The sequence below is a fragment of the Odocoileus virginianus genome, chromosome 25, assembly GCF_023699985.2.
Source record: "Odocoileus virginianus isolate 20LAN1187 ecotype Illinois chromosome 25, Ovbor_1.2, whole genome shotgun sequence".
Classification (NCBI taxonomy): domain Eukaryota; kingdom Metazoa; phylum Chordata; class Mammalia; order Artiodactyla; family Cervidae; genus Odocoileus; species Odocoileus virginianus.
This window is the reverse complement of record NC_069698.1, coordinates 9,821,269-9,838,536: the sequence shown is the minus strand read 5'-3', so window position 1 is coordinate 9,838,536 and position 17,268 is coordinate 9,821,269. Positions and strand designations below refer to the sequence as shown.

At 39.7% G+C, this 17,268-nt stretch overlaps 1 long non-coding RNA gene across 1 annotated transcript in view; it reads left to right on the top strand.

The window, feature by feature from the left end:
* Positions 1-17,268, top strand: part of LOC139031044 (uncharacterized) — a 48,786-nt gene continuing 31,518 nt past the window's right edge. Inside the window, exon 1 of the long non-coding RNA XR_011483462.1 lies at positions 1-393. This is a non-coding gene — a long non-coding RNA (uncharacterized lncRNA). The remainder of the gene's footprint in view (positions 394-17,268) is intronic.

The window sequence follows — 17,268 nt, the reverse complement described above, 5'->3', positions numbered from 1 at the left end:
CTGAGGCGGCGGTGAGGTTTACGCTGCCTGGCACCTTCCGCCTTTGTTTACTAGGTGGGGCGCGTCAAAGCAGGTCACGTTTCTAGTTCCCCGTCACTCTAGGAGACTAGGGACCGCCAGGTGGACTCCACGGCCTGATTTTCCCTGTCTTCACAGAGAAGAGCGATGTTGCCTCCAAGTGCGGCCCCGGATCCTGGCAGAGCTAGGCGGTGCGGGTGGTTTCCACCCGCCTCTGGACTAGGCCTTGGTGTTCGTCGTCTGCTCCCTCCCTGACTGTGTGCCCTAGCTCCGTAGTCCGTGACTTCTTCCTGCTTGATTGCTGAACTGCAAGTGGCCACGTTACAAAAGGAAGAACTAAGTGTTTGCGAAAGCTGATGCCCCAGAAGGCGCAGGGTAAGAGATCAGAGGTGTGGGCTGGACTTGGTGTGTATATAAAAGCAGCCCAGGCCCTGGCACTCGTCTCAGAGTCTCATCCTCGTCAGGCTTGCAAGAGATTTGCAGTAGATGGTTTCTCAGAGACCAAATTCTCACCGTTTGGACCTGCTATATAGCACATGGAACTCTGCTCAGTGTTATGTGGCAGCTTGGGTGGGAGGGGAGTTTGGGGGAGAATGCATGCATGTATATGTATGGCTGAGTCCATTAGCTGTTCACCTGAAACTGCCACAACATCGTTTGTTGATCAGCTATACCCCAGTACAAAAAGTTTTTTTTTTTTTTTTTAAGTAACAAATTGTCACCCTTTGCAATAGCATATGTGAGGACACAGCTAGACCTGGCATGAACCTGGACAAACCCAGGCAGGATTGATTGCTCTGTTCTGTGGTAGTGACCCCACATTTTCCCCAGTGATTGAAGAGGGACCCCTAGAGTCACTCCGATGGAACATATCCATCACTACCCCAAAACTTCGTGTCCTTTTGTTATCCCTTCTCTACAACCGTTGTCACCTTAGATTGGTTCTGTCACTACTGACTGGTTTGCAGTTTCTAGAGTTGTGCCTAAATGGAATCAGACAGTGTGTACTCTTCTTTCAGCATAATTATTTTGAGATGCATATTGTGTAAGTAACCCCCTTTTATGGTCAGAGTGGATATATTTGTTTTGTATCTGTAATTGTTTATCCAGTTACCAGTTGGTGGGCACTGAGGTGATTTCTAGTTTGGGGCTGTTACAAATAAAACTGTGTCAAAGGCAAAAAAAAAAAAAAAAAAAAAAGTGATGTTAGCTGTGGTAATGGCCTTTATTACATTGAAATATGTTCCCCCTCTGCCTGCTTTCTGAAGAGTTTTTATCGTAAATGGATGTTGAATTTTGTAAAAACCTTTTCCTGAATCTATTGAGGTAATCATATGGTTTTTAGTCTTCAATTTTTTAGTGTAATGTATCACATTGATCAGATTTGTGGATATTGAAAAATCCTTGCATCTCCAGAATAAATCTCACTTGCTCATGGTGTATGATTATTTTAATGTATTATTTGGCTCGATTTGCTAGTATTTTATTGAAAGTTTTTGCCTCTATGTTCATCAGTGACATTGGCCTGTAATTTTCTTTTTTGTGTGAGATCTTTGTTTAATTTTGGTATCACAGTGATGCTGACCTCGGACTGAATTTGAAAGTGTTCCTTCTTATGAGATTTTTTTGGGATAGTTTGAGAAGAGTAGGTGTTTGGTAAAATTCACTTGTGAGGACATCTGGTCCTGGACTTCTGTTTGTTGGATGTTTTAAAATTACTGATTCAATTTCATTACTGGTAATTGATTTGTTCATATTTTCTATTTCTTCCTAGTTCAATCCTGGGAGATTATACCTTTATAAGAATTTTTCCATTACTTCTAGGTTGGCTAGGACCTATATTCCTAACTAAAGCCCTATTTTACCTCATTTTAGTATTAGCAATAGGTCATAAATCTGAATAAAGAGTATATCTGTTTTTTTTTTTTTCTGTTATCTCATTGGATTTTTTTTTTCCATTTATTTTTATTAGTTGGAGGCTAATTACTTTACATCATTACAGTAGTTTTTGTCATACATTGAAATGAATTAGCCATGGATTTACATGTATTCCCCATCCCGGTCCCCCCTCCCACCTCCCTCTCCACCCGATCCCTCTGGGTCTTCCCAGTGCACCAGGCCTGAGCACTTGTCTCATGCACCCGACCTGGGCTGGTGATCTGTTTCACCCTAGATAATATACATGTTTCAATGCTGTTCTCTTGAAACATCCCACCCTCACCTTCTCCCAGAGTCCACAAGTCTGTTCTATACATCTGAGTCTCTTTTTCTGTTTTGCATATAGGGTTATCGTTACCATCTTTCTAAAGTCCATATATATGTGTTAGTATACTGTAATGGTCTTTATCTTTCTGGCTTACTTCGCTCTGTATAATGGGCTCCATTTTCATCCATCTCATTAGAACTGATTCAAATGAATTCTTTTTAATGGCTGAGTAATATTCCATGGTGTATATGTACCACAGCTTCCTCATCCATTCGTCTGCTGATGGGCATCTGGGTTGCTTCCATGTCCTGGCTATTATAAACAGTGCTGTGATGAACATTGGGGTGCACGTGTCTCTTTCAGATCTGGTTTCCTTGGTGTGTATGCTCAGAAGTGGGATTGCTGGGTCATATGGCAGTTCTATTTCCAGCTTTTTAAGAAATCTCCACACTGTTTTCTATAGTGGCTGTACTAATTTGCACTCCCACCAACAGTGTAAGAGGGTTCCCTTTTCTCCACACCCTCTCCAGCATTTATTGCTTGTAGACTTTTGGATAGCAGCCATCCTGACTGGCGTATAATGGTACCTCATTGTGGTTTTGATTTGCATTTCTCTGATAATGAGTGATGTTGAGCATCTTTTCATGTGTTTGTTAGCCATCTGTATGTCTTCCTTGGAGAAATGTCTGTTGAGTTCTTTGGCCCATTTTTTGATTGGGTCATTTATTTTTCTTGAGTTGAGCTGGAGGAGTGGCTTGTATATTTTTGAGATTAATCCTTTGTCTGTTGCTTCGTTTGCTATTATTTTCTCCCAATCTGAGGGCTGTCTTTTCACCTTGCTTATAGTTTCCTTTGTTGTGCAAAAGCTTTTAAGTTTCATTAGGTCCCATTTGTTTATTTTTGCTTTTATTTCTAAAATTCTGGGATATGGGTCATAGAGGATCCTGCTGTGATTTGTGTCGGAGAGTGTTTTGCCTATGTTCTCCTCTAGGAGTTTTATAGTTTCTGGTCTTACATTTAGATCTTTAATCCATTTTGAGTTTATATTTGTGTATGGTGTTAGAAAGTGTTCTAGTTTCATTCTTTTACAGGTGGTTGACCAGTTTTCCCAGCACCACTTGTTAAAGAGGTTATCTTTTTTCCATTGTATATCCTTGCCTCCTTTGTCGAAGATAAGGTGACCATAGGTTCGTGGATTTATCTCTGGGCTTTCTATTCTGTTCCATTGATCTATATTTCTGTCTTTGTGCCAGTACCATACTGTCTTGATGACTGTGGCTTTGTAGTATAGTCTGAAGTCAGGCAGATTGATTCCTCCAGTTCCATTCTTCTTTCTCAGGATTACTTTGGCTATTCGAGGTTTTTTGTATTTCCATACAAATTGTGAAATTATTTGTTCTAGTTCTGTGAAAAATACCGTTGGTAGTTTGAAGAGTATATCTGTTTTTAACAATCTCTTTGGGAAAACAATGAATCCAAGCATTTTCCCCCTTAATTTCATTTAAATAAATCACCATGAGAGGTTGATATTTCCATTATAACTAGATTTTGGGAGAAGAATTGATAGAAATTATTTTTTTGATGTCACATTTTCTCAATAATCTTCCAAAACAATATTTAAAAATGTCCATGATTTTGTGATTTAACTTTCTTGGTTGAATAGTAGCATTGATTTATTTATATATACATTCACTTCATTGCCCATCTGTGTGGATTGCTTCGTAGATTAGCTTGTGTAGGGGATACTGTGGTGCAACATCTAGATTTTTCCCACTTCAAGACTGAGGCACTCCTTTCCTCATTTCCCCAAGTGTTGGCTGCAGCCAGCTTTTACACAAGTCCCTATCTGGGGATTGTTTTCAGTCTAAGGGAGTGTCTTTGCCCAAGTCTATACTTACTGTTTAGACTGGAAGTAGCCTGCCTCCAAGAGGTATGCAAAATGTTCCAGGTTCCCTTGCTTTCATTTGTAACAACTCTTGATGGTTTTTTATTGCACCTTAGGTCCCCATGGTATTTGGCAAGAACGCTGATGTTTCTTTCTTTCTTTTTAAATAAGTATATATTATTGAAGTATAGTTGACCTACAGTGTTTCCGGTGCACAGCAAGGTGATTCAGTTATAAAATCACATATATATTTTTCAAATTATTTTCCATCATCAGTTATTACAAGATAGTGACTACAGTTCTCTATGCTATACAGTAAACCTTTGTTGCTTGTTGCATATCTACATTTAAATTAGAAATCTAGCATTCTATTCATACTAAGTCAAACAAGTGGAATCAAAAAGTCATAACTTTTTAGACAAAAATTCATGTTTTCTAAAATAAATATTATACATATGTATACAAAAGCTTTTCTACTATATTTGATAAAAACTTAAGAATATAAAAAAAGAAAAGATGGAGAAAATGGAGAACATAAACTGAATTAAATGGGAGCACTGAATATGAAATAGAAAAAGTGAAACAAACTAGATAAATGTAAAAGATCATCATATAGTTCAGTTGTTTTTAAACATAACTGCTCATTAGAAACATATCTGGAGCTCTGGAGAAAAAAAGCAATACTTGAGCATTTGTATTTTTCAAAAAATTTCAAGATAATTCTGATATGCATCTGGATTTTAAAAAGTGATTACAGATTTTTCTATTAGATCCTAGTTTGGTGATATATAGTTCTATTATTTTTCTGTTGACCAATCATGATACAATGGTATTAAGTGAATAATAGTTACATAATCACAATAGTAAAAGATGTTTATCAGTTTTCACAATCCATAGCCAGACAAAAAAATAAAAGATAATACAATTGAAACCCTTAATGGGAGGATGATTAACTTAGCAATATAAAATAGTTGCATACAATTTGGGGGGATCAAGCTCCAAAATCATTGCAGATGGTGACTGCGGCCATGAAATTAAAAGACACTTACTCCTTGGAAGGAAAGTTATGACCAACCTAGACAGCATATTAAAAAGCAGAGACATTACTTTGTCAACAAAGGTCCATCTAGTCAAGGCTATGGTTTTTCCAGTAGTCATGTATGGATGTGAGAGTTGGACTATAAAGAAAGCTGAGTGCTGAAGAATTGATGCTTTTGAACTGTGGTGTTGGAGAAGACTCTTGAGAGTCCCTTGAACTGCAAGGAGATCCAACGAGCCCATCCTAAAGGAGATCAGTCCTGGGTGTTCATTGGAAGGACTGATGTTGACGCTGAAAGTCCAATACTTTGGCCACCGGATGCGAAGAACTGACTCATTGGAGAAGACCCTGATGCTGGGAAAGATTGAAGGTGGGAGGAGAAGGGGACGACAGAGGATGAGATGGTTGGATAGCATCACCAACTTACTGGACATGAGTTTGGGTGGACTCCGGGAGTTGTTGATTGTCAGGGAAGTCTGGTGTCCTGCAGTCCATGGGGCCGCAAAAAGTCAGACACAACTGAGCGACTGAACTGAACTGAACTAAAGCAGAGTGATGTGGTAAGTGGAAGAATATACATGCACATGTTTTCATCAGTCAATGTCTTTTGATTGGTGCATTTAATCCATTTACATTTAAGGTAATTATCAACGTGTATAATCCTATTAACATTTTCTGAATTGTCTTTATTGGGTTTATTTTCTGTAGGTCTTTTCCTTCTCTTGTGTTTCCTGCCTGGAGAAGTTCCTCTAGCATTTGTTGTAAAGCTGGTTTGGTGGTGCTAAATTCTCTTAACTTTTGCTTGTCTGGAAAGTTTTTAATTTCTCCATCAAATCTGAAGGAGAGTCTTGATGGGTAGAGTATTCTTGGTTGTAGCTTCTTCTCTTTCATTGCTTTAAATATATAATGCCATTCTGTTCTGACTTGTAGAGTTTCTGTTGAGAAATCAGCTGATAGCTTGATGGAAGTTCCTTTGTATGTTATTTACTGTTTTTCCCTTGTTGCTTTTAATATTTTATCTCTGTCTTTAATTTTTGTCAGTTTGATTACTATGTGTCTTGATGTGTTCCTCTTTGGGTTCATTCTTCCTGGGACTCTCTGTACTTCCTGGACTTGGTTGACTATTTCCTTTCCCATGTTTCAGGAATTCTCAGCTATTAGCTCTTCAAATATTTTCTCAGGTCCTTTCTCTCTCTCCTCTCCTTCTGGGACCCCTATAATGTGAATGTTGGTACATTTAATGTTGCCCCAGAAGTCTCTTAGGCTGTCTTCATTTCTTTCCATTCTATATTCTGTTTTGTGGTAATGATTTACACCACTCTGTCCTCTAGGTCATTTATTCGTTCTTCTGCCTCAGTTATTCTACTATTGATTCCTTCTAGTGTATTATTCATCTGTTTGTTCTTTAGTTCTTCTAGGTCTTTGGTAAACATTTCTTACATCTTTTCAATCTTTGCCTCCATTCTTTTCCTGAGATCTTGGATCATCTTCACAATCATTATTCTGAATTCTTTTTCTGGAAGGTTGCCTATCTTCACTTCATTTAGTGTTTTTCTGGGATTTCGTCTTGTCCCTTCATCTGGGACATAACTTTCTGCTTTTTCATCATGATTTACTTTCTGTAATAAGGGTTTTGTTTTGGCCAATGTGAGATTGTGCTTCTTGCTTCTTCTGTCTGCCCTCTGATGGATGAGGCTAAGGTACTCATGTAAGCTTCTTAATGGGAGGGGCTGTAGTGGTCAGTTGCTCAGTTATGTCCCAACTCTTTGGGATCCCATGGATCATAGGCCACCAGGCTCCTCTGTCCTTGGGATTGTTCAGGCAAGAATTTTGGAGTGGATTGCCATTCCCTTCTCCAGAGGATCTTTCCAACCCAGGGATAGAACCTGGGTCTCTTGCATTCCAGGCAGATTCTTAACTGTCTAAGCTTCTTGATGTGAGGGACTGGTGATGGGAAAAACTCTGTATTGCTCTGGTGGGCAGGGCCTTGCTCAGTAAAGTTTAAATCCAATTGTCTACTGATGGGTGGGGTTGCACTCCCTCGCTGCAAGTTGCTTGGCCTGAGGCCACCCAGCCCTGGGGTCTGTAGGCTCTATGGTAGGGTTAATGGTGAAATTCCAGATGTTCAAGCTGATTTTAGAAAAGGCAGAGGAACCAGAGATCGAATTGCCAACATCCTCTGGATCATCAAAAAAGCAAGAGAGTTCCAGAAAAACATATATTTCTGCTTTATTGACTATGCCAAAGCCTTTGACTGTGTGGATCACAATAAACTGTGGAAAATTCTGAAAGAGATGGGAATACCAGACCATCTGACCTGCCTCTTGAGAAAGCTGTATGCAGGTCAGGAAGCAACAGTTAGAACTGGACATGAAACAACAGACTGGTTCCAAATAGGAAAAGGAGTACGTCAGGCTGTACATTGTCACCCTGCTTATTTAACTTATATACGGAGTACATCATGAGAAACGCTGGGCTGGAGGAAGCACAAGCTGGAATCAAGATTGCCAGGAGAAATATCAATAACCTCAGATATGCAGATGACACCACCCTTATGGCAGAAAATGAAGAAGAACTAAAGAGCCTCTTGGTGAAAGTGAAAGAGGAGAGTGAAAAGTTGACTTAAAGCTCAACTTTCAGAAAACTAAGATCAGGGCATCTGGCCCCATCACTTCAAGGCAAATAGATGGGGAAACAGTGGAAACAGTAGCTGATGTTATTTTTCTGGGCTCCAAAATCACTGCAGATGGTCATTGCAGCCATGAAATTAAAAGACACTTACTCCTTGGAAGGAAAGTTATGACCAACCTAGACTGCATATTAAAAAGCAGAGACATTACTTTGTCAACAAATGTCCGTCTAGTCAAGGCTATGGTTTTTTCAGTAGTCATGTATGGATGTGAGAGTTGGACTGTAAAGAAAGCTGAGCACCGAAGAATTGATGCTTTTGAACTGTGGTGTTGGAGAAGACTCTTGAGAGTCCCTTGAACTGCAAGGAGATCCAACCAGTCCATCCTAAAGGAGATCAGTCCTGAGTGTTCATTGGAAGGACTGATGTTGACGCTGAAAGTCCAAAACTTTGGCCACCTGCCAATGTCTTGCGAAGAGCTGACTCATTTGAAAAGACCCTGATGCTGGGAAAGATTGAGGGCAGGAGGAAAAGGGGATGACAGAGGATGAGATGGCTGGATGGCATCACCGACTCAATGGATATGGGTTTGGGTAGACTCCGGGAGTTGGTGATCGACAGGGAGGCCTGGCGTGTTGCGGTTCATGGGGCCACAAAGAGTCAGACATAACTGAGCGACTGAACTGAACTGAAATGAATGGTGAACTCCAAGAGAGTCTGCGCTAAGGGGAACCTTCTGGTGCCCTGTCCCTGGGGTGAGCCCCTGCTGACCCACACCTCCCCAGGGGAGCGGCCCTCCAACACTAGTGGGTAGTTCTGGTTCAGCCAACTGTGGGGTCACTGCTTCTGTCCTCTGGGTCTTGGTGTGCAGGACATGTTGGTTGTGCCCCCCAAGATTGGAGTCTCTGTTTCCCCCAGCCCTCTGGAAGGTGTATAATCAGATCCGAATGGGATTCCCAGTCCCCTTTTCGAATCTCCAGGCTGGGAAGCCTAATGTGGTGTTCAGAATCTTCACAATAGTGTGAGAACTTCTGGTATTATTTTCTCCAGTCTGTGGGTCACCCACCCAGAAGGTATGGGATTTGCTTTTTTGTTTGTGATTGTGCCCCTCCTACCATCCTCACTGTGGCTTCTTCTTTGTTTTTGGATGCAGCAGCTAGTTGCAATTTTGGTGCTCTCACAGGAGGAGATGAGTACACATCCTTCTACTCTGCCATCTTGAACCAGAAAGTCTGATGTTTCTGTATCACAGTTCAATAAATCTCTCCTTTAACTAATCCTTCATTCTTCTCCCCATTACAGATGTACCTGAGATGAATGAAATCTTGATGCAATCTCCACCACAGTCTTTTCCCTAGGGAACATGACCTAAAATAGTTAGGGAAGAGTTTCAATTTCAAAATGATTTCTTCTTGCTAGTAATTCAACATTCTTCTGGTATATCTTCCCCCTTCTAACAATTGTGTATCCTGGGAAATCAAGCATTTTGACAATTAGCATAAGTACAATATAAATCAGAAGGTGAGTCCATTAAAAATAAAATTTAACAGAAATCTGGATTCTTGCCAATCCTTCCTCTGCATTAAGATGCTTAAGATCTTTCCACATAATGGCACATGGCCCGAAAATTGAAGCCATTGCTTCAGTTAACATTTCAGGTGCCCACTATACAAAAGGCATTTTGAAAAATTAAAAAAATAAGACATGGTTCCTGCCCTCAGGAAAAAAACAAACAAACAAAATAACTATAAAATAGAGGAAGAGAATGGCAACATTAGTGTTTCTAAGGAAGTGTTATGACTTCTGATTAGTAAGGAATTAATCAGTTTTATCTGGGGTAATCAGAGCAGCCATCTGAAAAATGTGATATTAAGAGGGCATTGTAGAAGGGCTCAGTGTGATCAGGGACAAGATCTTAGTCAACGCAGTGTTTTAAATCAGTTAACTGCCTTTTTAAGAACTCTTGACTCTCTGATACTTTGTTAAATCTTGATGGCCCAATAAGAGTCTGTGCAGAGTTAATAGATATTTCCAGAGAACTCAGGCCAGCTAACCTTTATGTGCCTTCAAACTCCCATTTCATTCTTTTCATAGTCCAGCCATAAGATCAAGTGACCTTAGTAACTTAGTTTTTCAAGCTTTGCCGAAAGTGTTTTCACTGGTTCCTTGTAACTCTGTGTGGGATAAATCATGAGAAAATTTAACAAGGGCTTGTGTATCCACTTATGTTGATGAATCATTTGCTTCTAGTCCTGGATTCTTCTACCTCTTCCTGCCTCATTAACTTTAATTGCTTCTATTCTGTTAACAAGTGGTTTTGTCTGCATTTTTGTTGGAAGCAAAAGATCCTGTGAAGGTGGAATCTGTCATGAGTAAAAATTATGTCAATTGAAGTGAAAACCCAAATTGGTGAATATAGTTTAACCTCTTTTCCTTTAAATTTAGACTTGAAATTATCATTTCAACATAAGGATTCATTAATCTGAGTTGGAACCAGTTCTGAGTTAATGCTGTGCTGAGGGATGTCCCATTCCTAAACAGAGCAGGGGATTTAATGGCAATCTGTCAGCTAAATTATAATCTTTGAAAATCTCCCCAAAACGCTTTTTTTCTAATTTCCTTACATACTTCTCAGGATATATTTGTACCCAAAGCAGCCTAACGAGCCTGACAAAACTGGATTTGCCATTTCCATTGATTTGTGGCCATTAAATAGAAACCCCTGAATCTGCTAGTGGATGTGAGTCAGCTGCTGGGATTTGCTCATGAAGAGCCTCTCTACTTGCTCATCTGTCTTGGGCTAGGGGCAGCTCTGAAGATAGTCCTGAGAAGTCCAGTGTTACAGAGCTATCTTCTAGGGCCTCAAGTTGAATCTTGTGGTTGTGGTTGCCTGAGGGTCTAGGCTTGTACTATAAATTCACCTAGAGGGAAACTGACTCAAAATCACATTACATGTTGGCTCTCTGATAATTATGGAGATGATACAATATGTAAAAATGCATACAGAAAGTGAACAAGCTGGACCCCAATTGAAGTTCTGATTATGATGAGAAGTTCTTTTCTAATTTTACAAGTCTTTGGGATTAAGTGAATTATGGTAAATTAAACCTTTATCAGTGTTTGGGACATAGTAGGTGCCAAGTACATGTTTTTCTTCTTTGTCTTCCCTTCCTTTCCCTGTGAATGTGAAAGCAATGATCATGTAAACTGACAAACATACCAGTCGATTAATTATTAAGCAAATCACTTTTAGGTACCTTACAGTTTGTCTGGTGTTACAGGATTCATGTAGGACTCCAGAGATGTTACACAATGGCCAGATCCTTAAAAATATGTTATTATTAATTATTTTTAATGCTTTAAAATGTATATCACATAAAAATGACTATTTTAAAATTAACAAAAATTTTAACCAAACTAAGTGTATAATTCTGTGGCATTTAATATACTCATAATGTTGTGCAATAATCACCCCTATCTCCTGAACTGTCTTATTTTTCTCAAGCTGTAACTTTCTATCCATTAAACGATTATACCCCATTTCTTCCTCCCCTAACCTCTGGTAATCACCATTCATTTTACTTTCTGTTTTTATAAGTTTGACTCTTCTGGTATCTCAAATAAGTACAATCATGCAGTAGTTGTCTTTTTGTGACTGGCTTATTTCACTTAGCATAATGTCCTTAAGGTTCATCCATGTTGTAGCATGTATCAGAATTTCCTTCATTTTTAGGGTTGAATAACATATCATTGTATTTATATAGCCCATTTTTGTTTATTCATTCATCTGTTGATGGACATTGGCTATAGTGAACAATGCTGCTATGCGCTGCTGCTGCTAACTCGCTTCAGTCGTGTCTGACTCTGTGCAACCCCAGAGATGGCAGCCCACCAGGCTCCCCCGTCCCTGGGATTCTCCAGGCAAGAACATTGGAGTGGGTTGCCATTTCCTTCTCCAATGCGTGGAAGTGAAAAGTGAGTGAAGTCGCTCAGTCGTGTCTGACTTGTAACGACTCCATGGACCACAGCCCACCAGGCTCCTCCGTCCATGGGATTTTCCAGGCAAGATTACTGGAGTGGGCTGCCATTGCCTTCTCTGGCTGCTATGAACAGAGGGGTACAAATGTATGTTTGAATGCCTACTTTCAGTTCTTTGGGGTATATATCTGGAATGGAATTGCTGGATCAGATGATAACTCTATTTTTAATTTTTTGTGAAAATGCCAAATTGTTTTATGCAGTGGCTGTACCATTTTACATTCCTACCAGCAATGCACAAGAGTTCCAATTTCTCCATATTCTCATCATACTGTTATTTTCCACTTTTAAGAAATAATAGCCATCCTAATGAGTGAAAGATTATCTTTTTTGTGGTGTTGCTTTGCATTTTTTCTAATGACTAGAGGTGTTGACATTTTTTTCATGTGCTTTTTGACCATTTGTGTATCATTTTTGGAGAAATTCCTTGCCAAGTCCCTTTTCCACTTTTGAATTGGGTTGCTTATATTTTCATGTTGAGTTGTAAAAGTTCTTTAAATATTCTGGATATTACTCTCTTACCAGATACCTACCTGACTTGCAAATATTTTCTCCCATTCTGTGAGTTGTCTTTTTACTCTCTTGATAGTGTTCTTTGATGCACAAAAGTTTTTAATTATGATGCAGTCCAATTTATCTGTATTTTGTTTTCTGTGTTTCTGATGTTATTTAAAGAAATCATTGTAATTCCTATATAAAGATTTTCCCTTATAAAGAAACATGCTTTTTTTTTTTAATAAAGAAAAGTCTTAATGGAACTAGACCAGTGGATAATCATTTCTAGTCGAAGAGGGTAGAAACTAAGTATATAGTTGTTCAGAAAAGGAGAGAACAATCCAAGTTCCTGAAAGAATCTTAATTTTACATGAATTTACTTCCAGCAAGAAGAGACAAATTGGGAAAACAGAAGATGCAGTGTTTGCCCAATCAAAAGAGAGCTCTAGGATGAAGGCAAACACTTGAAGCAATTTTTGTAAGCAGGTAAATCTAATTTTGCAATCCAATCTGGGAGATCCTTCACTTGTCACTGAAAATTTCCATTTGTATGGTTTTGTTTCATTGATGAAAAGAAAATATTTGCATCCATGTATCTGAAATTTTCCAGGGCACTTGCAATTTTAAATTATTTTGTACTAAGACAAGAGACCTTGGTTTTTGATTTAGAAAGGAAGGATTTCCAACTTATCTAGTTAATATTTTTTAATGTCATGACAATCATCCTATCAAATACTTTTCACATCACAGTATGAATTTACAATAAAATACTGAGTTGTTCCTTAAGATTGTATGGGTCTGTTAAAAATTCCAAATTTTATTGCACCCTGAATTTTATTGCACCCTAATAGTTCAAGGCTAACTCTTATTTCTGTTTGTTATATAATTTTTTGTTGGACTGGTATTCAAACATATAATTCCTTTATCCTATTCCTTTATTTCTTGGGGGCTGAATTTTCTTCTTAGAACTAATTGATTCCCAGCTTTGGGAGGGGCCAGATCATGCAGGGTCCTGTGTGTCTAGACCAGATGTATGCATTTTATCTGGCATGGACTGGGTCGCCATTGAGGAGACAGGATTATATAGGTTTGTAGGAAGGCTTGCTCTGGCAGCATTATGGAAAAGGGACTCAAAGCGGGTAGGATGGGTCGATGGTTTAATTCTTCCCTTTTCCTTTCATATCCCAACCTCACTGGGGAAAAGATCCTTATATTGGGTATCATAATCCCATGCTGAAAGACGGAGAAAGGGGTTTTCAAAACAGAAATGCAACCAACACCCAAACACAAATATATTCCTATGGGTTTCTACTGTCAGAATCCTGAGATGTCTTTTATAATGTTTACCAGGCAGCCGGCCTCTCATCCAGTCTCACTGGCACTGAGGCTTCACTTTCCTTTTTTTGTAAGCTGGCTTACAAAAAGGTTTCTTCACTTGCACTTTGCTTATCCTCTCTATAGAGCAACTACTCAGATGCTGAACCTTGGCTATTGGGACATGCAATTTATATTCTGAAATGAAGGCTCTATATTTGTAATTTACCCTTGAAAAATTTCAAATATATACAACAAGAGAGATGATGTTATGATCTCTCCGATACCATCATCCGTGTTCAGTAATTAGGAATATTTTGCCATAATAAACACATTTTTGGCCAAATTATCTTAAAGCTAATTCCAGACCTCATGTCATTTCACTCCTACATACTTCTGTGGGCACCTTGTAAAAATATAAACATTTTCTTATGTAACTACAATTCCATCATCATATTGAAAGATATTAAGAAGAATTCCTCGGTATTCTCTAATATACAGCCTACATTCAAATGTCCCTGATTGTCTAAAGATATCTTTCCATAGTTGGTTTGCTGAACTAAGATCCAAATAAGATCAAATATATTTTATAAACATTCTGTTGTAATCCAGATATTAGGCTTCCCCCCGCCACCCACCCCCAACAACTTCCTTAATCCTAGCCTTTTCAGTTTGCGTTTGGGTAAACTAAATTTTTGGAAGCCATTCAAATTCATTTCATTAAAATAGTTACTGTGTGTTTTAGGCTGAATAGTGGCCCCTGATAATAAGTTCAGTTCAGTCACTCAGTCATGTCCGACTCTTTGTGACCCCATGAACCACAGCACGCCAGGCCTCCCTGTCCATCACCAACTCCCAGTTTACCCAAACTCATGTCCATAGAGTTGGTGATGCCATCCAACCATCTCATCCTCTGTTGTCCCCTTCTCCTCCTGCCCTCAATCTTTCCCAGCATCAGGGTCTTTTCAAATGAGTCAGCTGTTCACATCAGGTGGCCAAAGTATTGGACTTTCAGCATCAACATCAGTCCTTCCAGTGAACACTCAGGACTGATCTCCTTTAGGATGGACTGGTTGGATCTCTTTGCAGTCCAAGGGACTCTCAAGAGTCTTCTCCCAACACCACAGTTCAAAAGCACCAACTCTTTGGCGCTCAGCTTTCTTTACAGTCCAACTCTCACATCCATACACGTCTACTGGAAAAACCATAGCCTTGACTAGATGGACTTCTGTTGGTAAAGTAATGTCTCTGCTTTTTAATGTGCTGCCTGGTAATAAAACGGGTCGTAATCTCAGGAAGCTGTGAATGTTACCTTCTACTGCAAAAGAATCTTTGCAGATGTGATTAAATTAAGGCTCTCCCCATGAGGAGAGCATCCTGGATTAACATGTGGGCAATAAACATAATCACAAGTGTCCTTTTAAGAGGGAAGCAGAGGGAGATTTGACACAGATTGGAAGACCATGTGATGGAAGCAGAAGGAAATGGAACTGTAGAGAGGAGATACTATACTACTGACTTTGAAAATGGAGGGAGAGGTCACAGGACAAGGAATTCAGGTGGCTATTAGAGACAAGAAAAGGAAAAGAATTCCTCCCTAGAAACTTTAGGGAAGGGGCATGACCCTCCTGGCACCTTGATTCTGTCCAGGTGAAACCGATTTCAAGTTTCTGGCCTCCAGAATTATAAGAGAATACATTTGTGTTGTTTTAAGGAAGTGGACAGTAATTTGTTACAGAAGCCACAGGAATCTAATATACTATAGTTCAAAGGTATTTACTAAGAAAGAATTCCAGTCTCTAGAAGATGAAATAACTCAGAGGCCAGAGCTTCCAGAGAGGCAACATTTAGAAGAGGGAAGGGTAGTGACCTGGGAACTGAATTCTTCATTCCATCCTGCCAGGTTTTTGGCCAAGTCACTTTTCTGAGATTCTGTTCCCACATATATAATGATCGAGGGAACGAATGGCATAAATAACACTCGAGGGCCCTTTATTCTCCCTAGCCTGTTTCACCAGATGAAACCAAGTAAGGGCAGAGGAAAACAACAGAGTTCTTATAAAAGGTCTTGAGGCTGTAGGAGATGTGGGGAAGGGAGGAAGGAAGGAAACATCGCTTGGCAAAAAAAGCTACTTTACATCCATGTTTGCTAATGTTTGCGCAGACTTGGGGTGTGTTTGTGTGCTGTGGATGGGATTGCCTTGGGTCTTATTGAGAGCAGGGCACTGGCAGGTCCCCTTTTTCTTCCCTGAGTCACAGCATAGCCACAGCAGCCTGATCACCGAATCAGGGGTGGAAGGGGCTCCAAACCTAGAAGCTAAAGACAATATCTTTTGAGATTTCTCATCCCAGAGAAGTCTCTGAATGCAGAACTTGGGGGCCTCTGACCTTTTTTTTTTAAATGTAACAGCTTTCTTAATAAACCTGGAAGAGGTTTCCTCATAAATAAACTTTTAGTAAGCATGTAATGGTCCCTCTACTGGGTTAAAAGGGTTTTATGTAAAAGCATTCAGTCTTCACAAATGCCTCTATGAAGGAGTTATCAGCATCTCTGTTGTGCTGGCAAAGAGATTGAGGCTCGGCGAGGATATGACTTTCCCCATGGTGAAAATAGCTGGTAAGTGGCCAAGTCTGAAGTTGGTCGCAGGCCACCTGAAACCAGTGGCCAGGTATGGGAAACGCTTTTCTCCTTGAAAGGTAACTTGAGGTGATGTGGATGGGCACATAAGGCGTCTAGCTGTGTGTCAGGCTCCCAGCCTGCCTTTTCTCCAAACTGTTGCTTCTCAGCGCTGTCTTAGATGAAAGAACAATGAGCAAACTTTGTGCCTGGGCTGAGAAACTGCCATAAAAGGAGGACAGTCACTTCTCACCCACCACCTGGAATCACTTTATCAGTGCCTAAGAACTTGGAAAAATCTGAACTTGTGTCGCACTGGTAGTCTCTAAGATACACTTTACTATTTACCTAAATACTTGATTCTTTTTTCTTGGATATTGTTCTTAAGTCTTCCTTAGATTATATGTTCTTTCAGTCCAAGAATGATTTTATTGCTTATTTTTCCTATACCCTCCCATTTCTCCAGAGTGTTGCTGAGCGTATGAAATAAGTTTTAAAGATTATTTACTTTCAGTGGATCATAGAAAGGTGTGTGGAGGAATATATTTTTTCCCCCTGTCTTAATGTGGAGATAATGATACTCACCTGAATAAAAAGAAATTTTATTTTGACCACATTGTTTTCCTAATACAAAGACTTTGGTTTCTTCTGAAATCAGTCTCTGAACATCCCTTTTGGGATCCATGAGAATCTTTTCTTTTAAAAGGAGTCAATACATTTCCTGATGTTGAAACCAATTTAGCTTTTCCTATGTTCAGGATAACTTAGCTCAGTCTATACTTGATCAGGGCTTCCCTGGTGGCTCAGATGGCGAAGAATCTGCCTGCAATGCGGGAGCCCTGGGTTCGATCCCTGGGTTGGGAAGATCCCCTGGAGGAGGGCATGGCAACCCACTCCAGTATTCTTGCCTGGAGAATCCCCATGGACAGAAGAGCCTGACGGTCTAGAGTCCAGGGGTCACAAAGAGTTGGACATGACTGAGTGACTAAGCACAGGATAATTGATCAAGGTGGACCTGTGTACACAT